This window comes from Balaenoptera borealis (genome assembly GCF_965194805.1).
Source record: "Balaenoptera borealis genome assembly, chromosome: 14".
NCBI classification, from domain to species: Eukaryota; Metazoa; Chordata; class Mammalia; order Artiodactyla; family Balaenopteridae; genus Balaenoptera; species Balaenoptera borealis.
Window position 1 is genome coordinate 68,191,873 of NC_138875.1, and position 27,721 is coordinate 68,219,593.

A 27,721-nucleotide genomic window follows, 5' to 3' on the forward strand; every position below is an offset into this window, starting at 1 on the left:
CATTTCATTTTATAGGCTTATGTACATTTTAATTATAAAGTAATTTATACTCATTGGAAAACTCCAAAGTCCCTAACTCCCCTCTCCCCACTCAAAACCCCATTATTTTATTTATTTATTTATTTTTGACTGCGTTGGGTCTTCATTTCTGTGTGAGGGCTTTCTCTAGTTGAGGCAAGCGGGGGCCACTCTTCATCGCGGTGCGCGGGCCTCTCACTATCGTGGCCTCTCTTGTTGCGGAGCACAGGCTCCAGACGCGCAGGCTCAGTAGTTGTGGCTCACGGGCCCAGTTGCTCCACAGCATGTGGGATCCTCCCAGACCAGGGCTCGAACCCGTGTCCCCTGCATTGGCAGGCAGACTCTCAACCACTGCGCCACCAGGGAAGCCCAAAACCCCATTATTTTAAAGTGTGATGTGCATCCTTCAGGTCACACCCTCCCACACGCACGCACACACACACACACACATATGTACTGCACTCTTATAGTATCACTTTGTTTCTGTTTTGATTTGTATTCTGTTTATAATATGGTTTGTTTCCTAGTTAAAGAAATACATATTTACATAAATATACATATACATACACGTGTATATAATTTCTGCAACTTTCCCTTAACAGTATATTTTGATCGTTTTTTCATAACAGCACATGTAGATCTACCCCGATTCTTATTAACAGCTGCAGGGTATTCCAAAGTACAGCTGTAGCATGATTTACTTAATCAACCCCCTAGTGATGGACATCCTTAGATAAATGTCTTTGCATATCTGTGCAAATGTTTTAGAGGACAGATTCCTACAATCAGGCCTCTGGCTGGGTCACTGGGTGTGGTCTATTTTTAATCAGTTATTAAATTAGCATTGAAATAACAATCATACAGTCTAGGTGAGTAGAAGAAAAGAGCTAAACACTCACAACAGTACTTCTTGGTCCCATTTTATAGATGGAGGAACTGAGGCCCAGGGAGGGCCGCTCCTGGCCAAGGTCATGCAACAAACAAGTGCCACGGCCAAGTCTAGAAGTCGGGAGTGACTGCCATCAGGGGCTCTTTTCTCCCTCTCACCCCTAGCTCTATACTCACCTGGGCTGGGACCCCAGAGATCTCTCTGCATCCCTCCCTCCAGGCCGCCCTGTCTTTGTCCACAGCTGGCTTATTGACAGCACTTTCAATGTGTGGCCTTGTGGCTGGAATTATTGGCCCTTAATTGAATTGAAAACAAAAGGAGATTGAGTTTTATGGGGAGCGGGAGGCCACGGGAGGGGGGAAAATCAAATGCAGAACAAGCATGAAAGGTTCTCAGAGGAAGCTCAGCTGCAGGTGGGAGTGTGGGCTGCCTCGGCTGTTTATGGAGCCGCAGAACTTAAGGTCAGTCCCTCCCAGGGGGCCCTCTGTTGTCTCCCCCCCAACTCCACTCCAACTGGATGCTGTCCTCTCCCAGGGTCCAAGATGCAGACTCTGTGAAGCACCTGTACTCCCTCCCATGCAGCGGGACAGAATAGGACACTGGCTCCTGGTGACTCAGGCATCTTAGGTCTGGCTGCCTTAGGTGAGCGAGGGAGGCCAGCCCCTCACTTCAGGAGCCAGGTCTGGGGAGAAAGCACGTCTGCATCATCAATCATCTCCACGCCTCTTCATAGGCCCTCTGTAAGAAGGCAGAGCAGACAGTGGGAAACAAGTCCAGGAAAGTCCCACCACCAGATAGCAGCCTGCTGTGGACTGAATTATGTCCCCTCCACCCAATTCATATGTTAAAGTTTTAACCCTCAATGTGACTGTATTTGGAAATAGGCCTATAACAAGGTGATTAAAGTTAAATAAGGTCATAAGGGTGGGGCCCCGATCTGGTGGTTTGTGTCCTTATAAGAGACACCAGAGCGCTTTCTCTCTCTCTCCCCTCCCCCCACCTTCTCCATGCACTTGCAGCAAAGAAAGACCATGTGAGCACATAGCAAGAAAGTGACCATCTGCGAGCCAGGACTACAGTCCACACCAGAAACCGAATCAGCTGGAAACTTGATCTTAGACTTCCAGCCTCCAGAACTATGAGAGAACAAATTTCTATTCTTTAGGCCACCCCGACTATGGTATTTTGTTAGAGCAATCTGAGTAGACTAAAATATGGCCCATCCAGGACCTGAACTCAGGGCTCCAAATTCCCAAGCCCAGTGCTTTCCCCCCGCCATTTTTATCCATTCGTCCCTCTGTCTGGCGTGTGTTTCTGTCTGCAGACTGACTTACTCCAAGGTTGGACTCAGAGGTTATAGATTATTTATTTCTGTTTCCCAGGGCTCAACTCAATGCCTGGCACAGCCTTGGTCCTCAGAGAGCTTTGCTTAATGAAGAGATGCATGTTTATAGAATCAGATAAATATTCATGGAGCCAAGAATGTCACTGGGAGCGGGGGCAGGGGGTGAGGATGAAATGGCCTCTCCGAGGAGGTGCTCACTAAAGGAAGAGAGAGGTGTGAGCTGCAGCCAGCATGGTAGCCGTGGACGGAGGGGCATACCAGGCAGAGGGACGACGTGAGCGGAACCAAGGCGACTGGAAACTCAGAGGCTGTTCCACCGGAAATAGCAAATGGCTTTCTGATCAGCCAGAGAAGAGTGGATGAGAACCAGAGGGTGGCAGAGGCCGTATTGGGAAACCCGTGTGCATGCCAAGGCCAAGGGATTGATTATGACCCCATGGGATTTGATTCTTCAACTCGTCTTGCAGACCCTGGAGGGACTCATGGCATATTCTTACAGGAACACAAAACCACAGGGTAAACACAGTGCATCTTCCTGGGGTGTTAATTACCTTTTTAGGGTTATTATTTATAACTATGAGATTTGCAACCTTGCAGGTGGCTAAGCACGCAATCTCTGGAGTTCCCATCTGAGTTCAAATCTTCCTTCAACTTGCTGGCTGCATGACCTTGGGCAAATCATTTCACCTTCCTTGTGTCAGCTATCTCATTTGTTAAGTGTAAATAAGCACATAAAAACCTGTATTTGGGTGTTTGTAACACTTTATGCATAAAAGCCCCAGACTGGAAACAACCAGGATGTCCTTCAGCGGGTGAATGGATAAACTGTGACACATCCACACAATGCAATACTACTCAGCAACAAAAAGGAAGAACTGGGGATACCCACATCAACTTGAGTGGATGTCAAGGGCATTATGCTGAGTGCAGAAAGCTACTCAAAGCTTTATGCTGTGTAATTCCATTTATATAATATTTTTGAAGTGACAAAATTACAGTGATGGAGAACAGATCGGTAGTTTCCAGGGACTGGGGTTGAAGGGAGTGTGTGACTGTTACAGGGTGGTCTGAGAGAGTTTCTTTGTGGGGATGGAGCTGTGTGTAATCTGAGTGTGATAGTTGCTTTTACTGTATAGCTGTGATAAAATGTCATAGAACTGGGTGGATAGATAGATAGATGATATTATCTATATATCTATACATGTACACATATATACACAAACACACACACACAACATGAGATAGATGGATGGATAGATAAATATATGATATTATCTATCTATACATATACACATATACACACAAACACACATACACACAACATGAGATAGATGGATAGATAAATAGATGATATTATCTATCTATCTATACATTTACACATATACACACAAACACACATGCACACAACATGAGGTAGATAGATAGATAGAGATGTAAGGAGTGCATGTACAAACTGATAAACTCCAAATAAGGTGTGCAGCACTGTAGCAAAGTCAGTTTCCTGGTTTTGACAATGCACTATGACTGTGTAAGATAACTATCGTCATCGAGGGAAGGGTACGTGGGAACTCTTTGGCCTATTCTGGCAGCTTCTTATGAGTCAAACTATTTCGAGCTAAAAAGTTATTTTTAAAATGCAGATAGTCACAGTCTCTACCTTGCGATGTGGATGACACAAGATGATTTGTGTAGGGTATCTGGCACCCAGCAAATATTCTAAATATTCTAGATATGTTAGCTTTTTGCAAAGGGGGTTGGTAGGAGACGGATTCTGGGAGCTTCGCTGAAGCTGACAGTATTTCCTGATGGAAACTCTTAAGGCCAAAAGAGAATTCAGATTTAATCTCTCAAGAAGAAGGAGAGAGAGAAAGAGAGAGAGGGAGAGAGAGGAGCTCTGGTTTGTGTATGAGTCTACATTCCCCGTCAAGCGACGCCTCCAGACGCTTTGCAAGTTCCTTGCGCAACATCTGTTAATCCCGTGATGTCAAGGCCCGAGCTCACCGAGCCTGGGAAATCGCTGCTGTGTTTTACTGACTTCCCCACAGTTGGCAGTTTCCCTCGGAATCGCCGTGTTAATCAGAAACACGCCGTCCATATTGTCAACACTTCGCTTAACCACTTCTATAAATTCAGCATTGCTGTTGGAACGGTCCCGAGTTGATGGATGAAATCGGTGGTGGCCCCAGACAGCCCAACCCCATAAAACAAAGTCAGGGCATGAGGCTCTAAAGAGGGAGACACTTGACATTCACCGGGACACGTGACATGGCAATGACTCACCTCTGGGCTCGAAAGCATGGCAGGTCCCACAAGGAAACAGGCCCAGGAGCAAGGAAGGTCTTCAGGTGGTATCCTGACAGGGAGATTATTGGAGGAGTCTCTGCCCCATGGATTCGGGTGATGCCTGGAATGAAGCCGGGGTACAAGAGAAAGTGGAGGAAGCTTGGGGAGAAGGGAGTCCATGAGATGGCATAACTGGTCCACCCTGGTCCAATCACGCCCGTTCTTTTGAAGCACGTGCTTTGATTGGCTGGTGGCCTCCAGTGATGCAGGTGGGTGGGATGCATCCTTCCTTGGAGCGTGGCCTTCACACATTCCTAAATAGGAGGTACAGAGGTGTCTCCATCTGTCCTTCAGTCTGTCTGTTATCTGCCTGGTGTCATGTGCTGACCACAGGCCTGGGATCTGGCAGACCCAGTCTGAGCTTTGCCCCACCCTTGGGCTGGGACACGCACAAATGGGAATGTTTCCATTCACTCCTTGAGTGCCTACTGTGTGTCAGGCCAAGTGCCAGGGAAACCACAGTGAACAAGATGACTATGGGGCTTACCTGGTGGCGCAGTGGTTGAGAGTCTGCCTGACAATGCAGGGGACACGGGTTCGAGCCCTGGTCTGGGAAGATCCCACATGCTGCGTAGCAACTGGGCCCGTGAGCCACAACTACTGAGCCTGCGTGTCTGGAGCCTGTGCTCCGCAACAAGAGAGGCCGCGATAGTGAGAGGCCCGCGCACCGCGATGAAGAGTGGCCCCCACTCGCCGCAACTGGAGAAAGCCCTCGCACAGAAACGAAGACCCAACACAGCCAAAAATAAATAAATAAATTAAAAAAAAATATATGGTATTTAAAAAAAGAGAAAAAAAAGATGACTATGGTTCTGCTCTTCATGGCCTCAGAGGGGGTGAGGCAGACGGACATTGGCCAAGTAATTAATGCAGAATGCTAGAACAATCTACAAGAAGGGCCCCAGACTTAGTTTGGGGGATTGAGGAAGGCTCTCCCGAGGAGGTGATATTTAAGTGACACGCAGAGGATGAGACAGGGGTGGGTTAAGAGCAAAGAGGAGGGTTGCACGCAGAAAGAATAACCCTGAGTCTGGTAGGACCTTGGGGCTTCCAGGGTCTGGATGAAGTTTGGAAGGTTGGAGCCCAGTGAATGAGGAAGAAGTTGGTGTGGGGAGAAGTTGGAGGGACAGGCCGGGGCTGGACCACACAAACTCCCAAGGCTTTTGATTTCAGTGGGGAAACTGAGGCCCGCAGCGGGCCAGTGATATGGGCAACGTCCAAAGGCCTTAGCTCATGCCTTGCAAAGCTAACCAAGATGGTGGCCTGCATCCATTGCCCACTCCCCTCCCTTCATCCCCGCTCCAGAGGGGAAAGGCTGGCTGGACAAGGCATATTCCTCAAGACTGAGGCAACGGAGACGTCAAGCAACTCTTGTCTTCAAGCAGCCTCCTCCCCCCAGACTTTCAGACCCTCGGAGAGGGGCCAGGCTTCTGACTCCCAAGAAGAGGCTGCCCAGAGGTGCTGGCCCTTCTCCTCCCACACTCCCCCGTCCCAGCTCCCCAGGCCAGCAGCTCTCCCTTCCACATCCTGCCCACCTCGTCCAACATTTTCCAAGAGCCTGTTTTTCCAGAAACACGAGTTGAGCAAAACAGTCTTCCTCCCTGAACTTGAGTCTGAAATAATAACCCCAAGAAACACACACTTTCTTGGAAAACCTTTCAGAGCCTCCCGCTGCCTTTGGACACGTCAAAGCTGGGTTTGTTAAAATAATAATCTTTAGGAACTCAAGCCTCTCAGCCGCCAAATGCCTTGCATAAGAGTATCACGCACCTCCATCCCTGACCCAGAAAACTGGGCCATGAGCTGATGTCGCCCGGCGTCCAGAGTGAAATCACTCGCTCTCTCTTTTTCTGTCTTTCTTTTTTCTTTTCTATCTGTCTCTCTCTCTCTCTCTCTTTTTTTCATGTACAGATGGCTTCCTGAATCTTGCAAGGTCTTAAGCATCTGAGTGATGTGCTCCCGGAGACAGGATGTTTTGAACAGGGTTGTACTTGGGTTGGGGGCTGGGGCGGGGGGAGACTGAGCAGGCCAGAGGCTCTGGAAATTGTGAAGCCTTTGGATTTGGTTTCCACTGAGAAGCATCCAGCAGGACAACAAGGGGGCATCCAGTCCAGCTGACTAGCTGTGACAAGTGTCTCCCTCAATGCCTGCGTGACAGACTCGTGAGGTCGCCATCTGCCCGAGCAAAGTGGCCGCCTTCAGTGTCTTCACCAGCCATTTGCAGGAAGAAATCCACATTTCCTAGTTTAGCTGGTGGTGTGTAGTCTCTTGGGCTCTGGAGTTGGGTGGTCCTGGGCAGGATCTCTGGCTCTGGTGCTTACCAGCTGTGTGACTTGGGCAAGGGACCTTGCCTCTCTGATCCCCAGTTTGCTCCCCTGTAAAATGGCAGAGTTAAGAGGATCTCACTCAGGGGTTGTAGTTAACATTCGGGAAGGTGCTTAGGACAGAACCTGCATGCCGTGCAGTGAGAGCCCACTGGGTGACAGGATGCTGAGGAAGCTGTCCGCCACCCTGCCCTGGGTGGCACCCAGGATTTCCTCTAAGTGACCTTGGGAGGAGGAAGCCTCTGAAGGGGGTTGGTGGAGAGGGCGGGGAGGTACGCAGGCAGGCTCAGCTGGCCTCTCACATCTGACCTTCGCAGTGGCTGGGTTTCCACCATTGAAAGCTCATTTTTTTCTGCCTCCAAGAGTCCCCTGCAAAATATCAATCCCCTCTAGAGGGATGGAATATTTATGGAGCATCAGTTAGTTATTCTAGAGACTTGACAGCCCAGATAACAACCCAGGGAAGCACCTACTAGTCATGTCCCCATTTTAGAGATAAGGAAACTGAGTCCCAGAGAGTTTATATCAACTGATGAAGCCACACAACTAGGGAAAACTGGAGAGCCTGGAAATAAAGCAGGTAATCTGATTCCAGGGGCCCTGGGCTAACCACTTACCTTCACTGCCTCCCAGTGTGTCCTCAAGCAACTTTTATTCCCATCGCCTGTGTTGGGGAGGGGGCTGCTTATTACCCGGCACAAGCTCTGAACTCAGTTCTGGGTTCTCATCCCAGCTGTGACCATTCCTTGCTGTGTGGCTTTAAGCAAGTTGCTTTCCCTCTCTGAGCCTCTGCTTCCCCATCTTGAAAATGGGCATAAAAATAATACCTATGTTTAAGTGCGTAAAGGGACACAATGAGATGACCCACATAAAGCACTAGACACTTGGAAGATACTTTACAAAGTAATCTAAATGGCGATTATCTTCCTTTTACAGAGTGAATGGATACACTTATGGCCCAACCACTTAGAGAGTATTTTTGTCCAATCCCGTGGAGTCTCCTCTCCTCTTTTTTTCTTCTCAACCTTTGCTCAGAAGCTAAATCAAAGCTGAGTGCTGGTCCCTGACAGGCGCTGCCTTCAGCCAGCCGCCAGTGGGTATCCAGCGTGCTTTATGGGCCCTCTGCCTCTGCAATTAGCGCCTCGGCCTCAGCGGGATGTGCTAGCCTGAAGGCCAGGCAGCATCCTCTTCTCTCAGTGGCACCAACTCCTAGAACCCAGACAGCTGCCCCATATCCTCCTTGAAGCCGGGAGAGATCTGAGGTACTTCTCTGGACAGTTAGGCACCCCATTTTCACCTTTGGAAAAGAGCACGGGGCTGGGTGTCCCATGCGTGGGCATCAAATCAAGTCCCTGGTTTTCAGCCTGAATTTGTGTTATTGTTGTTGTCTTGTTACGGTTTTAGCAGAAGGATGCTTTTTAATTTAAATTAAATCATATCTTCCAGAGATGCTATATAGATGTAGTCGGTGCTGCCCTGCCCATATCTGCTTGTCATTCACTGTCCCTAAGCCCACTGGCCATTTAGCTGGCTACTGCCTTTGCCCAAGGGCTCTCTCAGGCCCACAGGACACACGGCCTGGGCAGTGGGTCAGGCCAGGGATATTGAGGCACTCACTTCCCTGGGAGCAGCCCTCAGCCAATAACTGACAGGAGCTGGAGGATAAATACCCCAGCTCCCTCACCCCAGGGTGGGCCAAGTGTGTGGTGTGTCCTACACAGTCCCTAAGAGGTCCCCAGCAGGACCAAGTTCCAGTTGCCCACAGCAGACATCTGCTGATTAGCATATCTGTTATTGGTTTCTTCCCGTCCCTGTCCCCCTGCCCACCACCCTATGGGGGCTTCCTGAGTTCACCTCCCAAAGAAGCCACCAGCACTGGAGTCCTTATCTCAGGCTCTGCACTGGAGGAGCCCGAACTAAGACAGATGCATGAAAGTGATCGTAACTACTCACATTTATTTTGCAGTTTCTACGTGCCAGGAGGCGCTGTGCTAAGTGATTGCCGTGGATTGAGTCACTTAATGATTACAGCAGTCCTAGAGGAAGGGATAGTTCTCACGCTCCTTTTACAGATGGGAGACACAGGCCCAGAGAGGCCAAGTAACTTGCCCAAGTTCACACAGCCAGGATATGTTAGAGCTTCTCTGTTGGAGGCAAGAGTGGGTGCCTGGACTCCACCTGCTGACCCCTTCCCACTTCCTCTACCTTTTGAGTTACCCCAGGTTCCTCCAGCACTCACCTCTGGCCCCATCTGAAATGAGAAGGGGAGGGTTAAATGAGACACAGCTAGTGACATGCGTGGTGTGCTCTGTGCCACAGGCTGGTAGCCCTGTGTTCTATCTTGGAACACATTTCCCAGTTATCCTATCTGTATAGGAGGCCGGAGAGGCAGCCTAGGGTCAAGGTGGAGCCAGGCCGCTTGGGTATGAAGCTTTATTCAGCCACTGATGAGCCACATGACCTTGGGCAAGTCTTAGGGTTTGGTTCCCCTGTTTGCAAAATAGAGATATTTGTCATAGGAGACCAATCATATCTATTCATAGAGTTGGTGAGGGCATTCAAGGAAGTGACCTTTGCAAGGCACTCAGAACAGCACTCCAAACTATTAACAGTCTAGGTCACAGCCTGTATAGCGTTTAATCTTGCTGAGTCCCACCCTGAGTAATGTGATGAAACGGAAGTAATGCAAAGGACATGCCTGGAATATAGTAGCTACTTAGTAGATCATGTGTTTTAATATTGATATTGATTTATTAATATTAGCTAGTGAATATTAATTAGCGTTAGTATTTAATATTTAGTATTCCTGATCTTACTGTAATAGAAATGGCTACCAGGTTCTGATCACTTTCTGTGGAGCTGGGCACACCATGAAGTTCACGTACACATCATTTCACTTTATTGTTGTAGCAGCTGGGGGTGCCAGATAAAATACAGGATGCCCCATTAAGTTTGAATTTCAGAGAAACAATATTTTTTTAGTATAAGTATATCCCCAATATTGCATGAGATATACTTGCACTAAAAACATTATTCATCATGTCTCTGAAATCCAAATCTGTGTTTTTATTTGCTACATCTAGCAACCATAACAACAATCCAGAAACAGATGCAAAAAGCTGAAGTGACTTGTCCAGGGCTGGAAGAGGCAGACCCTAGTGGGGTCTCTCCGGTCCAGGACCCTTAGGCTCATCCACTACCCTGGGTGTAGCTAGCAGAGGGGTGTTTTCTCAGAGGAAGTTGCTCTTTTGATCAACTGAACTATCCTCCGTATGTCATGATGGGGGTACTATCATGTCTGCTAATGTTTTGAGGGGTCTGCTCCCACTTTCTCACTTCGCCTGAAGACCCCAGGGACTCTTTAGCACCCCCTGCTGTCTGTGTACCTTGGGTGCCAGGCAGGCTACCTGGGCTGAGCCCCCGGGTCCCTGCTGTGGAGGGAGCAGGACCAAATTCAAGGCTGGCTGGTGTCAGGCAACCCTGCAGGAAACAAACAGACGCAAGTGGAAAAGGGGAAAAAAATCCACCAATTACTTAATGCTTTCCTGGTGTCCAAATATTTCGCCTTGAGTGAACTGAGCTCGGAGACTTGGCTGGGAGAGCAAGATGAAGCAGGGCCCGGGAGACGTTTTCTATGCAAATCCGAAGGGATGGAATTGCGCTCTCAGATCCCACAAGGTGGATCCGACGTCCCTCATCTGAAAACATCTTGAGGTCAGAGCCAAGGTCAAGGAGAGGAATGGGGCCCACCTAGAGATGCGGGGCTCCCCCTGAGCTGCCCTCCCCAGCCCCAACCTCTACTTCCTGCTGCTGGCATTCCAGTCTATTTCCCTCCTGTTCTCCTGCCCCCCTGGGTCCAGCTCCCCTGCTTTTGTCTAGAATGTGTCCCCTCACCCACACAGGCTTCCCTCCTCTGTGAAGGTGTCCCCGAACATCCCCAGAGACCCAGACACTCAGAACAGGGCATCTGAATGCAGCTTCCACTTTACAGATACAGAAACTGAACCCAGAGAGGAGGAGGGGGTTTCTCTGAGGTCCTGGAGGGACCTGCAAGCCGGGTCTCTGGACTCCAGCACCAGGTCCCTCTTCCTTGCCAAATGTGGTCTATTTCAGCGGTCCCCAACCTTTCTGGCTCCAGGGACCAGTTTCGTGGAAGACAATTTTTCCATGGATGGGGGCTGGGGGCAGGGCCGGGGTATGGTTCAGGTGGTAATACAAGCGATGGGGAGCAATGGGGGGCGGCAGATGAAGCTTCGCTCACTCGCCTGCCACTCACCTCCTGCTGTGTGGCCCAGGTCCTAACAGGCCACGGACCGGTACTGGGGACCTCTGGTGTATTTGACAGTGAAAGGGCACCGAAGGTGGGCCCTGCTTCTCACCTGCTGGGGGAAGCATAGGGAAGTTGCATAATTTCTCTGAGGCTCATTCCAATGATGGTGCTATAAAAAGTACACTGGCTGGAAAGAAATGAGACCCATGTTTTCGTGCCAAAATTCTTTCCTTCTCTTTCCTTCTTTCCTTTTTACCTTCTTCCCTCCCTCCCTCCCTCCCTTCCTTCCTTCTTTCCTTTCTTCCTTCCTTCCTCCCTCCGTCCCTCCTTCCCTCCTCTCTTTCCTTCTTTCCTTCCTTCCTTCCTTTCTGTCTTTCTTTCTTTCTCTCTCTCTCTCTTTTTCTTTCTTTCTTTCTTTCTTTCTTTCCTTTCTCTCCCACTTTCCTCATTTACTCAATAAACATCTCTGGACATGTCTCTATGATATTGTTATCCTAGGACCTAAGGACATGGAATGAATGAGACCCACACCAAGTCTCCAGGCCCCCTCAGTCCAGGGGGAGAGGCAGACAAGCAAACAGACACAGAAAACCTCGAGGCAGGCCGGCGAGGGCTCTTCATTGGGGGCCCGGTGGGCTGTGGGATTACAAAGCAGGAACACCCCTCTCCGCCAGCCCCTGGACGGGTCAAGGGAGCCTTTCCCAGAATGTCATCTTGGATTGAGACTTAAGAGATGACTCGGGATTATCTGGGTAAAAAGTGAGGGGAGGGAATTTTAGGAATAAGGAACAGCCTGTGCAAAGCACAGTGGGCTGGTTCTGGGATGTGTGCAGAGTCCAGGATGGGCCTGGGAATGAGGAAGCAGGTGAGGAAGGGATGAACAGGACAGTGGGGCCACCAACCCTCTTGGGCTCTGTCCAGAGGGCCCTGGGGCCCCAGCTTTCTCACCAGCTTCTCTGTGTGGCTTCACTGAGTCTGGAATCTTCGAAACTGGTTCGGATCAGATCAGAGTTGCCAGCCTGCCATTCTCTAGTCTGAGGGCCCTGGGCCAGATCAGCTCTAAGAGCCCTTCTTGCTTCAAGGTTAAAGCCCTGGTGGAGAAAGGGGCGCAGGGACACGCCCCAGCACCACCACACACACGAGCTGAAGCCCTGAGCCTGCTTCATAAACCACAAAGCTGAGCGGAAAGACCATTGTATAGGCGTTGGTCATGAGGAAGAATCTCCCACCTCCTTCCATGCCATTGGGGCCTATGACTTGATAAGCTGGGAAAAAGGACCACATCTGATTTCCCCACTGGTTCTGGGCAGAGTCCTGGACGTCTCTCCCATGCTGACTCACCATCCTCTAGAACTACCAGTAACAACCACCCGTTCCCAGGCACTCACACTGCCCTCGTGATGTTCCCAGCAACAGTACTTAGCGAGTACTGCTAAGCTCCACCTCTCAGGGGAGGAAATGGAGGCTCAGAGAAGTGAAGCCACCTGCCTGGAGTCGCACAGCAAACAAAGAGTTCAGAAGGGATTAGAAGCCAAGCCTGTCTTATTCCAGAGGCACCAACATTCCCCTGAGCCACAGTGGTTCTTGGACAAGGAAATTGGAAGATGCACTCCACCGGGGGAACTGAAGTTTAAAGACATCTAAATAAGTCCCCTGATGAAACAGACAAGAAATATCTCCTTCCCGAGGAGAAAGGACTCCCAGCTCCCTATGGACCCCTGGATGTACAATAAGCATCCCTGGGTCTCCAGAGGCAGGATGCCAGCTGCCATCTGGTGTCCCAGCAAAATGCCAGAGATGACCCCAGCTGCAGGAGAGGGATCCCTGGTGGGGTGATGTGTACATGATAGGAAGTCCAAAAGATACTGCATGCACACACACACACACTCACAATTGCAGTGCACTTCAGAGTTTATAAAGGCACTGCCTCACTGCATTCACATGTTCACCCAGAGGCCATGTGTGATGCATGTATCTGTGCTGTCCCCATTTCCCAGAGGAAGAAACTGAGGCTTAGCAAGGTTAAGGATTCCGGTGGTAGAACTGGCAACAGGTCCCAGGACTCGGCACTGTGTTTGCCCTCCTACGGCCCCAGCACACCATGAGTCTTCAGAGAGTGGGCGTGTCGTCCTCACTGCAGGATCCCCCACGACCAGCACCTCACTTGAATCCAAAGAAATTATTCAGGTGAACTGCACATGGGTAGGGACCAGGTCTGTCTTGTTCACCCCATAATCCCAGAGTCTGGCATAGCACCTCATGCAGAAGAAACTCACAGTGAATACTTGGGAGCTTGAACTGAATTGCAGGTTTACTGAGATAGTGAATGAATAAGTTAATTAAAATATATAATAAATAGACACAAGGTTAGGTGAATAGTTTCACTAATTAAGGGCACTAGGATGTTTGGATGAAATTAAAAAGTAGATGGATGGTAATGGAGGAATGCAGAATGGGTGGATGCTTAGATTTATTAGTAAGTATAAAGGTGTAGGATGGATGAATTAATTAATGTAGATATAAATAAGCAAATCATCAGTAGACAATGCATTAACAGCTGACAGGGTGGAAAGATGGAGAAGTGAAGAGGGTGGTGGTTCATCAGATTGGCCCACCTTTCCGGCTGCCCGGGGAGGGCAGAGCCACCTCGGTCCTCAGCCATGCAGCACCCGCCCCCCACCTCCATCAGAATCCTGCAGTCAGACTATTTCTGTCCCCGCTGTGAAGGGGAGCTATCTTTTTTGGACACAGCTTGTTAGAGGAGAAAGCACGCAGAGCCCTTTCCTCCCACGGGTGCCTCTTTAGCTGTACAATCCCCCCTCTGTCAGGCATCCAGGAATAAAACTGAGCAGAAAGCCACAGAAAGTACAAGAAACCCAACACAAAAAGACAGAAAATGGAACTGGGCAAGCTTTCCTGCCTTCCCTAGGGAGACAGAGATCCACAGGAGAAGGGTTTCTTGGGCTGAGCCTAAAATTGCTGACATCCAGTCACTCATCCCACTGTTACTTAGTGAACTCCGTGCGCCAGGCCTTGGGGACACAGTGGGGATTTGCACAGACACAGCCACTGTCCTCATGGAACTTGCTGTCTAGCCGGAGGGAAAGACAAAAATCCTTGAACAAAAATATAGTGTGACATCAGAGTAAAGGAACTGAGAGTGTGTTAATTATCTATTGCTGCATAATGAATTACCCAAAACTTAGTGGCACTGTTTCTGTGCATTGTGTGACTCTGGCTCAGGGTCTCCTGTGAAGTTACAGTCAAGAAGTCAGCCAGGGCTGCTGTCTCATTTGAAGGCTCAACTGGGGCTGAAGGGTTCACTTCCAAGGTGGTGCACAAACATGCCTGGCAAGTTCATGCTGGTTCTGGGCAGGAGGCCTCAGTTCCCTCCATGTGTACATCTCTAGGAGGCTGCTTGAGCATCCTGAGAGCATGGTGGCTGGTCCCACTCTTATGAATGATCCAAGAGAAAGCAGAGGGAAGCTCCAAATCCTCTTATGACCTCGTCTCAGGAGTGGCACACTGTCCCTTTTGCCATATTCTATTCCTTAGGAGCAAGCGGCAGAGTCTAGCCCACACTCGAGGGGGAGGGGAATGGAGCTTTCCCTTTGAAAGAAAGGTGTGTCAGAGGAGATGAGGTTGAAGAGAGGCAGGAGCAGGACTCTGTAGATCAAGGTGCACAGCGTGGATTCTGAACAGCTGGATATTTTATTGAGTGCTTGCGTGTGCCACTCTGTAACCACTCAAGAACCTCATGTGGGAGGTTCTCTTATTATTTCCAGGGTAGACAAAGTGAGGATACTGAGGAACAGAGAAGTTAAGGAAGATCACACACCCACCTGTGAATCCAGAGCCGGGGATTTGAACTCAGGCAGGTGGCCCGAAAAGCAACAATCCTAAAATGCTATGGAGGGAATGTTGCCTTTAGCATATAGAGAAATTGGGGTGAAAATGCCTCTGAAGAGAAAAAGGCAAAGAAAAAGGGAGACCAATAGAGGCAGAGGGAGATACAAAACGTAAGAGAGGATGGGAGACCCAGAGATATAATAACAGATAAAGACAGCAGGGGAGATAGAAGAGGATTAGGAATGGGGAATCTTTAGGCAGACAGGCCCAAGGAGGTGGCAGGAAAAATAAAGCAAGAGACACAGACATGGAGACAGTGGGAGGCGGAGGAGTGGGAGGGGTGCCTACATGCCTGGGGTGTGCATGTGTGCGGTGTGTGTGCGCTGGGCGGTGCCAGGGCCCTGGCAGCTCCGCCGTTCATCTCCCGTCTTGCAGGAGAGCTGGGGGAGGGAGAGGAAGCTGACAGGAGACAGTGCAATTCCAGTAATTCCAGATGAAATAGCAGCCAGAACGCTTGCCTGCCAGGAAATTGGGGTGGAGTGGCCAGGGAGAGGGAGGGAATGGCTGAAGAAAGTTGAGCAAAATAGCTTTCTGATTCCCTCCTGCATATCCCCAAGTTATCCTAGTCGTGGGGGTGAGGAGGGTTTTTCTGAGCTTGGGGCTGGAGGAAGGACATCTGGATGGGCAGTGGTCCCCAGTGAGTGGGAGGACACCTGTCTCCACCAGCCCACGTGAGGCTGGAGTCTCCCAGGAGCCCTGGCAGGGGACCAGAGAGTGACAGAGTGGTTTCAAACCGTAGCCCACCTCACACGAAGGAGAGTGGAGTGTTGAGGAAGAAAGGGACGGATCTGACCTTCCCCAGGCGCCTACTGTGTGCATGATGGGTCCATTTCCCCTTGGCTAAAGAAGTGCCTACCCGAGCTCCCTCCACACACCATCTACACCTCGTCTCATTCACACCCCTTCCCCCTAATCCCCTCATAGCATCAGGTGTTCAGTAAGGTCCTCATTTTCAGGCAAAGAAAGTGGAGTTCAGAGAGAGCCAGTCACCAGCCCACTGTCACCCAGCTGGAAAGTGGCGGTGTGTGTCCAAGCAGCCTTAAGCCATCAAGCAAAGCTACCCCACATGTCATAGTTGAGCCCCTTAAATTCCAGGGATGGAGAGAGCGACACCATCCCTCCTCAATATCAAACATACAGAAAAGTTGGAAGAACAGTGCTTGTTTACCTTCACTTTATTTTGCCTTGTCTGCTTTCTCTTTCTTCCTTCTCTCCCTCCACAACCCTCCCCTGCATTTAAAAGTAAACTGCAGGCCTCAGGGTACTTATTCCTAAATACTTCAACAGGCAGTTGCCTGAGAATAAGGAGCGTCTCTTGTAACCACAGCATAGTCAGCACACCCAAGAACTTTTACACTGATACAATCATAACGTTATCTAATGCGTAGTCCATTGCCAAGTGCACCCAATTGTCCCAAACACCCCCTTTAAGCGAGTATTTTGTTAAAATCCAGGATCACGCATGGCATTTGGTTTTCATGCCTCTTTTGTCTCCTTTTCTCTAGAACAGAGTTTCACCTTTTTTTCTTTTCTTTCTTTTTTTTTTTTTTTTTTTTTTTGATGACATGGACATTTTTGAAGGCTCCAGACCAACTGCATTGTAGAATGGCTCGCAGTCTAGGTGTGTTCAGCTGCTTCCTCGTGGTCAGATTCAGGGCAGACCTTTCAGGCAGTCATGTCACAAATGTATGTGCATGCTTCCCACTTCATCTCTTCTGGGAAAACACGACGCCACTTGGTCCTGTTACTGGGGATGCTAAGTTGGTTAGTTGGTTAAGGTGAGGTCCACTTGGTCTACCCTTTCCCTTGTATAAATAATACAAAATCTGTGAGGTGACACTTGGGGACTGTGTCAACATCCCATAAATTGGTAAATTTTTACCCAGTAGTTTTTTGTTTCTTGTGGTTTTTTTTGGTATCCATTAATAATCCTTGCCAGAACCAAATATTGCAGTGGTGGTTGCAACATGGAGATTTTTTAAAAAGTTTATCATTCTTTTTTTTACACTTGTTCGTTAATAACTTCTGGTAAAGAGTTTCCCACTGCCTCCCCCCTTCATTTTTATGTCATATGTTATCCATTAGCATTTTTTAGTGCTCAAATGGTCTCAGAAATGGCCAGTGGGAGCTCCTCCAAGCTGGCCCTTGGGTCTGTTTGCACATGTCTCCCTCATTCTTGGAGAACTTTCTAACTTTCTGATAGAAAAGAATATTTCAGGCTCATCTTGCATTTTCTTTACACCAACGCAGAATCAGCTGTTTCTCCAAGACCACCCAGCTCCTTTCAGTGGAGAATGGTATTTAGAAACAAAGATACGGGTCCAAGGTGTGCTCATTCCTGCTAGGGTGTCACTGTTTCTAGGATGTGTCAGAGGAGAGAAGATACACATAAACTCATTGCAATGCCACCAGTTCAAATCCAACATCACAAGGTTCATCCTCACATTTCCTCGATTCCTTCTTGCCGTCTCTCTGATTCCACCATAAGAACCCCATTTCCCCAAATATCAAATGCATATGTTCATCTGTTCTGTCCTATAAGCCACGTGAAATAGTTTCAGAATCACACCAATCCAACTATAAGTGACAACCTATTCATTAAAGTTTAAGATTTCTTTGCAGTTCTTCTTGCTTTTAGAGTATATGCAATTAAGAGGGTACGATTAAAGAACTATGTTCAAAGGTTTCTTGAACTAATTCCCTGTCTGAGTGATTCTCTTTTTGTGATGTCTCTGGCTGCTTAAGAACTATGCAAAATGTAGTAACTTAAAACAATATTAATTATTTCCCAGTATCTGTCGATGCAGGTTTGACTTACCTGGGTGCTTTGCTTCAGGGTCTCTCCTGGGCTTCCGTCAAGGTGTCAGCCAGAGCTGGTTCCCTATGGAAGGCTTGACCAGAGTGCAGGGTCCACTTCCACCCTCACTCCTGTGGTTGTTGGTGAGATTCAACTCCTTGAGGGCATGGGGCTGAAAGTCCCAGTTCCTCACTGGCTGTTGGCCAGTTGCCACCCCATTCTTTGCCAGGCGCTCTTCTCAACCAAGGTAAGCACATGAGGAGAGCCAGAAATGGAGGGTTCTAACAAGACAGAAGTCATAGTTTTTTATGACTTAGTCTCTGAAATGACATCCCATCACCTTTGCCGTATTCCATCCACTAGAAGCAAGTCCCTAGATCCGGCCCATATTCACAGGAGAAAGGATTATACTATAGCATGAGCTGTAGGAACTAGGGACCCCTGGGAACCAGTTTAGAAGTTTACCTTCCAGCCTTAGCAGTTTGATATATAGTTAGATTCCTCTGTTTCTGTTTGTGTTCCATTTTAGGGTTTGATGTCATTTTCAACCTTCTTGATTTTTTTTCTTTGAATCTATAAAACCATTCCCGTGGTTCAAGAGTATAAATTATATAAAAAGAAGTCCCAAGGGACATTCACTCCTATCTCCATTCTGTCACCCCGTTCCCATCCACCTCCTGTACTAATCATTTTCATTCACTTCTAACCAGAAGTGCAAACTACCAGTTTTTTTCTTTTACAAACTTATATTCCATAAATGTCGTGGCTTCAAATGACAAGTAATTATTTAGCTCCTGAGTCTGTGTCTCAGTGGGGGTTTCTGCTGAGCAGGGCCGGACTCCCTAATGTGTCTGTGATCAGCTGCAGGTCAGCAGGGATGCTCTACTTGGAGGGGTTGGCTGGGATGACGGGAGGGACTGGACCACATGTGTCTCATCCTCTAGGAAGCTAGCTCGGGCTGGTTCTCAGGGCAGCAAGCAGGGTTCCATGCGAGAAACAGGAAGTGTGCGAGACCTCTTGAGTCCTAGGCTTGGAATTGACATGGCGTTGCTTCTGCTGTGTTTTATCGGTCAAAGTAAGTCACGTGGCTGGCTGAGAGTCAAAGGATGGGGAAACAGACTCACTTCTAGATAAGAGGAGTTACAAAGTCACATTGCCATGGGTGCGTGGAGAATTGGAATGTTTGGAAACGTAGGGTCTTTGACAAAAGTAATTTAGCACATGGGATCACCTTACTAAGGCCCTGGTGAGGAATTTGGGTATTATTCCAAGTCAGGGTTCTGCAAACATTTTCCGTAAAGGGCCAGATAATAAATATTTCAGGTTTGACGGATCATATGGTCTCTCTTGCAACTGCTCAGCTCTGCCTTTGTAGTGCAAAAGCAGGTGGATAAAAATCTCAGACAAATGACCGTGGCTGTGTTCCAATAAAAGTTTATTTACAAAAACAGGCGGCGGGCTGGATTTGGTCCACGGGCTGTAGTTTGCTAGCCCTGGTTCTAAATGTATGAAGAAGCTATTAAAAGGTTTTAGGCCAAGGAGAGCTGAGAGAAAATCTGAAAATGCCTTCAGGCTGGAGAATGGATTGGGGATGGGGGGACGCCTGGAGACCTCTCAGGAGGCTGCCGTAGTGTCTGGGAGAGAAAGGACATGACGAGGCTGGCAACAGGGGTGGGGAAAACTAGATACTTTGGAAACTCACGTAGAGGTGGAATCCGCCAATCCTACCCAAGGCGGGGTTGAATGTGAGCGGTGAGGCACAGGGGCAAAGAGATACATCCAGGTACTTGGTGCGGGGCCATGCTGTTTGCAGAGATGGCCATGGGTGGAGGACCAGAGAAGTGAAATTGAAGAAAGTCTCTCTGCTTTCAAGGAGCTCATGCCCTCAGACGGGGATAAGAGGTCCTCTGGGTCAGAGAAAGAGAACAACGTATACCAGAGATTCAGAGCAGGGGAAACTGAGGCCCACAGTGGCCAGACAGCAATTGGCAGTGAACCCCGGACTCAGTCCTCAAAGCTCATTCCCCTAGAACCCATCGTCCCTCCTCGGTTGCTATCCGTCACCCAACTCCTTAAAAGAGAAAGAAAAGGATATTGAGTAACACAGCATAGTAAATCAACTATACTCCAATAAAAATTTTTTAAAAAAAAAAGAAGAAAAAGAAAGAAAAGGAGAGGAACCTCTTCGACAGATTTGTAAGCAAGTGCGATGACTTGGGGATAATGCTCCTCCACCAGGGCCGATAGATCTCTGGCTCAGCCCCGAATAGGGTCTTCAGTTTCTGGAAGCTTAAAAGAAAAAGGATTTTGAGCTCTGAGGCTTTCACATCACAAGGCAATAAAGCCCCTATTAGAATTAGAGGATCAGGTAAGTCGAGACCCAAATGGAATTACGCAGAGGAAAAACACCTGCGTGGATCGTTGCCCCTCCCTTGCTGCTCGCAGTGAGAAATAGGGGGTCGTGCTCGGGAGCCTTGTTCTGACGGATAGCATCTCCCCACGTGTTTGGGTTCCGTGAGGCTCTTGAAAATAGAGGGATGATTTGGGCTGGTGAAGAGGAACTCCAAAACACAGTTTTCCCCTTCCCAGGCTCCAGAAGGGATGCTTGCTGGATAACCACGTGGAAACCCCAGCTTCCTGCAGGAGGGACTCTGAGGGTGCAGAGCCTGGCTTATAAACACTCAAAATGAAAGAGATAGGTTTGTTCCTTGTTTGTCAACTTATGTGCTGCCTCCTCCAGGTGTGGATAAAGCATCTTGGCTTTTCCTGCCGGTCCACGTCCAAGTGCCGGAGCCCTTAGCTGATGGCAGAAAAGAGGCGTGGAGACATGTATACTCTGGGGTTACACAGACTGGGTTGAATCCCACCTCTGTGTGACCTTGGGCAAGTCCGTGCCTCTCGAAGTATTGGTTTCCCCCTCTGGACAAAGGGGATGAAGATGGTGTGCACTTGTAGGGTTGCTAGAGAATTAACTACGATGATGTGTGTAAAATAATGACACAGAGTGGGTGCCAGGTAAACAATGCCTGAATCATCCTTTTCCTAAGGTCTTCTCATTGGAAAAATGGGAAGTTGAAAGAATTGGAAAACAACACTTTCAAAGAGCCCATGATGTACGAGGCATTTCAACAAAACTTATTTCATAAGGTTCTCATGTAAATATCCTCTACGGTGAGTGTTGTGTGTAAAAAACACAGATAAAGACACCAAGTTCCCCTCAAAACTGCCAGTATTAGACCATAAACTCGAAACGTAACAGATAAAACCAGCCTGTCTGTGCTCTAGGGTCCAAAATCAGAACATCTCCTAGACCAGGTGTCCCAAAACCATGGACCAGATCCATCCTGCCACCTGTTTTGTCAACAAGTCTTTATTGGAACACAGCCATCCATTTGCATATTGTCTGTGGCTTTGGGTTGTAAGGACAGAGTTGAGTAGCTGTGACCAAGAAGGTCTGGCTTGCAAAACTGAAAAATACTTACTACCTGGCCCTTGACGGTGAGTTTGCCTGACTCCTGGTCTGGAGCAATGATAGTAACGCCCCCAGGGGGATGGAACGTCCTGGGTGCCAGGCACCATTCAGAGCGCGGTATCTGCACTGCCGTGCTGGGTCCTCCCACCTGTCCCAGGAGACAGGTTACTAACCCACCCCCTTAGGGTTGTGGAAACTGAGATTTAGGGAGGTGAATGGGGTAGGAACTGGGGGGAACCACACAAGGGTAAGATTTGACCCAGGTCCAACTTGACCGGGAAAATCTCCCACTGAAACCTTTGCAGGACAAATAAACAGAATTAAGGGCTGGTCTCCTCAATCACATTAAAATGGCTAAGCTGTGACTCTTACCCCGCAACTCATTAGAATCACGCAGGGGGGCTTTAAAAAGTAGGACCCCTCCTTTCCCACAACCCCAGTCTGACTTAATTTTAATTGGTCTGGGATGGGGGTGGATATTTTTTATAGTACCCCGGGTGATGGTAATGTGCAGCAAAGGGCAAGGTCCTCGGAGCTAAAATAAAGAAAGGTGACCAGTGTCCCCCAAACTCCAGAATGACGGAGAGCCCACCTGAGCCTGGTGCCCTTCGGCTTTGGCATCACTGATCAGGTATCTTTAATACCTGAGCCCTGCAATCATGGCTGCTGGCGTGGGACTCCTGGGAGGATGCACCAGGGCTCAGTCAGACCACCCCCATGACCGTTATAGCTCCCCCCCTCCCATGACAAATCAGTGGCCCTGAGGCACACGCATTGGTCTTCTGTGGGGTTAACTAGTTAGTATAAGGCCACCCTAAGGGAAAAAAGTAGGAAAAAAAGTCACTCAGTCCAGCAGAGTTCACCAATAGGGGGTCAAGAAACTCACATCTCTTTGCAAACAATGACTTCACTTTGGGGGTATATGAATACCCTCTCTGGGCCGGTCACTGGCTAAGCACTGTGCATTTTTTCCTTTATTTAATCCTCGAGGCAAGTCTAGGAGGGAGGTTCTGTTGTCAACCATTCTGATGGAGAAACTGAGGCAGTCAGGGGGGCAGGGAGGGGGGTGCGGCCACGTGCCCCAGTCTCCCATCTGTAACTGAGAGAGTTGGCGCTGGAACGTGGTCTCCTGCCCCCCCAGCCCCAAGAACATTCTTCCAGGAGGGGTGTCTTTGAATTGCCACACCAACATCTCCTTGGCCGGAAAAGATCTTTGTTCTGGGAATGCGTACTGAGAAATAATAGGTCGGGGCATTTCTTTTCCCCCTTGCTCGGGTCCTCAGCATCCTCGAGAGAGAACTAAGCAATCAGGGGAAGGTTATTCTGCAGCAGGGCCCCCACACTGCCATAGGTCTAATAAAACAAAACCCCAGCCAAATTAGGGGTATATTTCATCTAATGGGAGGAAATATATGTGGCATTTCTGCCTGGCGCTTGACCCGCTGCATTTATGCACAGAGAGGGGGTTCGATACATCACAGGGCAGTTATATGCTGCTTAAGTGGCCTCTTGGGCAGGCGAGGGACGAGAAGAAAAATCTCAGGCCTGGGCCTGGGTCTTCATCTTCCTGCATTTCTACTGCCTCGGTCTTGGGCCAGCATTTCCAGGCAGTGTCACATGGTTCTGGCACACAGGAAAGAGCCCCTGGGAATCCAAAGACCAGGTTATAGTCGCCGCTGTGCCACTCACCAGCTGTGGGTCCTTGGGTGAGGCGTGGCTCCTGGCTGAGCCTTGATTTCCCATCTATGAAATGGAGAGGTTGGGATCAGTGCCTTCAAAAGTGCACTGAGCAATGATCCAGAATTTACAGGGAGAGGGCTGATTTCTAAGACCACCTTGGGGGACAAACAGTGCCCTAGAGGTGAAGCCTGGGTCTTCCAGCTCTCCTCAACTGCAGAGCCATGCTACTGTGTCTGTATAACACAGGGGGGTCCAAACTATTCAAACTCAACCCCAATAAATAGATACATGGACATATACAAATGTGCTTATACATATGTATAAACATATACACATGTTTATTATGTGATCATGGACTACTGTAGCCACAGATTATGTACATTATAAGATGACAAAAGTGGAAATTTTAAAAGCCAAACTATATATAGTAGTTTTATTAAAATTCTAACACGCCCTCCCACCCACAGGACAACAAATCCCACCTGCCCTGATGTGCTTGTTTCTTTCCCATAACACTATTCACCTTCAAATGTATTCTATAATTTGCGATCTAAAACTTCTGCATTCTCCGGGGCTGAGAAATCAGGCCGGAGGGACGGGAAGACCAGGTACTGCACCTTTAGGACTGGGGTTACTCCTCCGTTTCTAAATAAACAGGTTCCTGTAAAACTGGCAAACAAATACAAATGCATTAAGAAGATATATTGGGAGCAGTTTATGGAATAATCTGGAGACATTAACCCAGAAGTGGATTCTGTCCAAAGCTATCTATGGGTAATTGCACTGATCCCATAAAACAAGCTTTAGCGCTTGAGGGTATGTATTTAATGAGAGAGGCAAGATATGCCAGACCCTATCAGGTGTGGTCCCATCCATTGCCTCATTTAATCCTCAGCCTCCCAAGGAGATGGGTCCTGTGACTAGGACCCAATTTTGAGATGAGGAAACTGAGGCAGTCTTCCAGCCTGATAAGAGTCTGGCTTCAAACACGGGCCTGTCTGATCCTTGCCGTTCCCATGTTGCAACATCTCTTGGCTGATGTGAGCCAGGCCAGGTGTCCAACCGCCCCTGCTGCCCTGGGCAGGTGCATCTCAGAGCCGACGGTCCGTGAGCCTGGAAGGCAGACACGCTGAAGGATGGGCTTCTGGGCTACAGTGTTGGCTGGGGTCCAGGCTCTGTGCCGACTGCATCCGGGGGAGAGAAGAGCCCACTGATTCAGAGCCCGTCTGGATGGACAGCTGACAGGAACCGGGCCGCTCCAGACACTCCGGGAGAGCGATAAGCACGGCCTCGGGGTGCCCCCGCAGTCCTGGCCAGGGATGCCACTGTAGGGGAGGTGTCTGCGTGGAATGCCTCTGCAGGTCCCCGCAGCCTCTCCTCACTCCCCTTCTTCTGACCACGTCCAACCCGTCCTGCAGGTCTCTCCTGCAGGCAGCTGCCCAGCTCTCACCCCGGCTGTCTCGGGGGTCTCCTCAGGGCTCTCTCTGCAGCCCTGGTCACTCGGGGACCACCAACTCATCCGCCTCCCCGCCGCGCTGGGAGGTCTGTGGGGCAGGGATGGCGCCCCCTTGTTCACCAAGGCCCTCGATGCACAGGGCCTAGCGCTCAGTGGATACCCAATAAATATTTGTGGTTGACAGCGGGTGGCAGAGATCTCATCCTGTTGGGGTCTCTGCGATAGCACCTTCCCTTTGTGCCATAGCCCCCCTCCGGGATAGCAGCTGAAGTAGCGATAGTCAGAGTGATGTGTATGGAGCACCAGGATGGCCTGGCATTGTTCTGAGCATTTTACATTTAATCACAACTTTCATCTTCATCCTAAGAGGCAAGTAGTCTTATCCCCAGTTTACAGATGAGGAAAGTAAAGCCAAGAGAGGTTAAGTAACTTGGCCAAGGTCGCACAGTTGGCCAAAGGCAGATCTGGGCAGGCTGGCCTTAGAGCCCCTGATGTCACCACCCACCCAAGACCAGGGGTCCAGGACAAGCTCTTGGTGATGAGCAGACATGAGGCTGGGGCTCAACTGCCCCGAACAATTTTCGCATTAGGTATTGGACAGTGAGATTAACTCTGTGCCCAGCCTTGATAGTCATCAGAATATCAGACTGGAGGGTAATTCATGACTGCTAGCCACCGCCCCAGGCTGTGAGCTACCCCAGGGTGTTACCTGCCCGGAAGGTCCTTGGCTCAGGCCCTGAATCTGCTCACCCCGAGGGAAGCTTGACCCCATCCTCCATGGGGAGGCTACATACATAATAAAGTGGGGACTCTGGATCAAGAGCCAACTTTGCCACTAATTGGCTGTGTGACCTTGGGCAAGTTACTTAACCTCTCTGGGCTTCATATTCTTCACTTGAAAACTGGGATAATAGTCGTGCTGTAGTAGGGTTTGGGGGAGGATTAAATAAGCTAATACACTTCAATTTCTTAGAACAGTTTCTGGTAGAGTGAGCCTTATGTAAGTGCCGGCAACAGCCAGGTTCTTAACTTTCTCATCTCCTGCCTTTACAAGAGCAAATCACATCACATGCTCTACTCACTCCCAGGGCAAATGGAATCACCTCCTCCCCAGGAGAGACATGCCTAGGGCTGCAAAGAACCTCTAGGAGTCTAGGAGAACAAACGTGCGAGCTTGAATCCCAGCCCTGTCCCATCTTGCTGTGTGACCTAACCCAAGTAGCTTGCTGTCTCTGGGCCATAGTTTCCCCATCTCAACAAAGAAAAGGGAACTGTTGCCCTCTGAGGGCCCTGTCAGCTCTAAACTGAACCCTTGACCTCCCCATCAGCAACGTGTGGTATTTCAAGGGAGTGAGGAGATGGTCTGTGTGATAAGGGCACATATTTGGCCCCTGAGTGAGGAGAGAAAGGCTCCAGGAGCTGGGATTGATAAGGCTCCCCTGTCTGCCGAGTTCCTGGGGACCTTTTTGGCCTCAGCAGGCATCTCACCAGGTCCAGGGGTGAGCAGCCCAGTGGCTCCAGCCCCCTCCTGCCTGCCGCCCTGTGTCCAGGTTCATGGGGCTGGATCAGCTTCCTCCTGGGCTCATTAGCTGGGCAGGCAGCTGGGGCCCAGGCAGCTCTGTTCCCACCAGGTCCTGGGGGAGGATGCTCCCTCAGTACATGTCCAGGCCAGGAGAGGCAATGCCGTTTCCTTAATTCTGTCCTGGCCGAGGGTGGAGGGGTCAGGCGGGCATGTGAGGGGCCCTGGAGAGGACATACTGCCCCCAGGTTTTCTCCCCCTCATGACCTGGGTCCACTCTCCTGTCATCCCCGACCCACCCCTTCACCTCTAACCCTTTCCCCTCTCAGCTCTGCATCCCTGGCAGCGGGAGCCTGGGCACCGGGCCACATAGACCCAGGTTCATTCCTGGCTCTGCCACCTGCAGGTGGGGTCGCCTGAGCAGCATTTGCCCCTCTCTGAGCCTCAGTTTCTGCATCTGTAAAATGGGCATCACAACTCTTGTCTTGCAGGCTTGCGCAGAGGGTTGACAGAGATGACAGCGGAGGCCGAGCTTGTCCGGGGATGGGGTGGCGGGGGCGGGGTCTGCAGCGCTGCCCCCGAGCTCCTTCTTTGCTTCTCTCCCTTCTGGCCCCTCTCTTTGTTTTTGCCTCATTGTTCCAGGTCCCTGCAGCCACTGATTTCCCTTCCTCAGGGCTGAGGGGTCGGTGGCTGCCTTTCTTGGCCTAAAAATTCCCTGTTCATCTTCTGGGTTTCACTTGAAGTCCCTCCCGAGTCCTGCCTCTTCCCCACCTCTCATCTCTTACTTCTCTCTCCCTGTACCCTCCCCCCTGAATCTCATGTTAATCTCCTAACAACCTTTCTGACATCAGCTACATCCCTCTTATCTTGGTTAAGCATTTGGGGGAACTCAGAGCTTCTTGTGACTTAGGGAGTTTTTCCTCTGCTTAAGGATCTCTTCTTTCTCTCTCTACCTCTCTGTCTCTCTCTCCCGCCAACACACATACAATAACGCACATCACCCTGGGACATTGGACCAGTGGGCTGGTCTCTGGGCGGGAGAAGAAGTCACAGTGTGATTCCTGGGAGGGCATCGCTCCTCATCCATCAGTTAAGTCATCTATTAATAAGATGCCTTTGCACTTCCAAGTGTCCTCACCCTGGGGGAAAGTGAGGCAAGGGTGTAGAGGACAGGGTCCACCCTTCACAGAGCAGCTGGGGAGATGGGGGCACGTGGAGATATGACAGCGTCAGAGCCAGCAAAGGGAGTGGGGACCAGTCAAGGCTTCTGGGAAAGGGGAGCTCAAGCCAGGATGCCAGGAGTACGGCTTTCCTGGAGATAAGGACCGCACGGTAAGTGCAAGGAGGAAGGGACAGATGTGCAGCAGTGACTGCAAGCCAGGATATATCCATGGAGGGAGGGCCGCGAGGGTGAGAGCAGATGTCCAGAAGGCAGGGGGAGCACCCAGGGAAGGCAACTTGAGGCCACTCTGGGGAAGACCTGGAAAGCCAGACCAAGCTCGCCTCCCTGGGAAAAAATGTTCCTGAATGCCCCTGACCCTGAGTCATTCGGTCTCTCTCGGGATAGATTCATAAGCCTCCTCAGCCCTGTGCCAGCTCTGGGCCTGCAGGAAGTCACTTTGGTTGGGCAAGCCTCAATTTCCCCATCCGCTAAATGGGCACATGAATAACAATACTATGTATTAGCCTGGGTTCTCCA

At 49.6% G+C, this 27,721-nt stretch overlaps 1 long non-coding RNA gene across 5 annotated transcripts in view; it reads left to right on the top strand.

Annotated features, from left to right (window-relative positions):
- The window catches only part of LOC309611136, a 357,456-nt gene that overhangs the window by 303,198 nt on the left and 26,537 nt on the right, over positions 1-27,721 (top strand). For 3 of the 5 annotated variants that reach the window (XR_014234338.1, XR_014234339.1, XR_014234340.1), the window contains exon 8: positions 2,290-5,368. The exons of the other annotated variants lie outside the window; for them this stretch is intronic. This is a non-coding gene — a long non-coding RNA (uncharacterized lncRNA). Of the gene's footprint in view, positions 1-2,289; positions 5,369-27,721 lie in introns of those variants that run through there. 5 annotated transcript variants of the gene reach the window in all.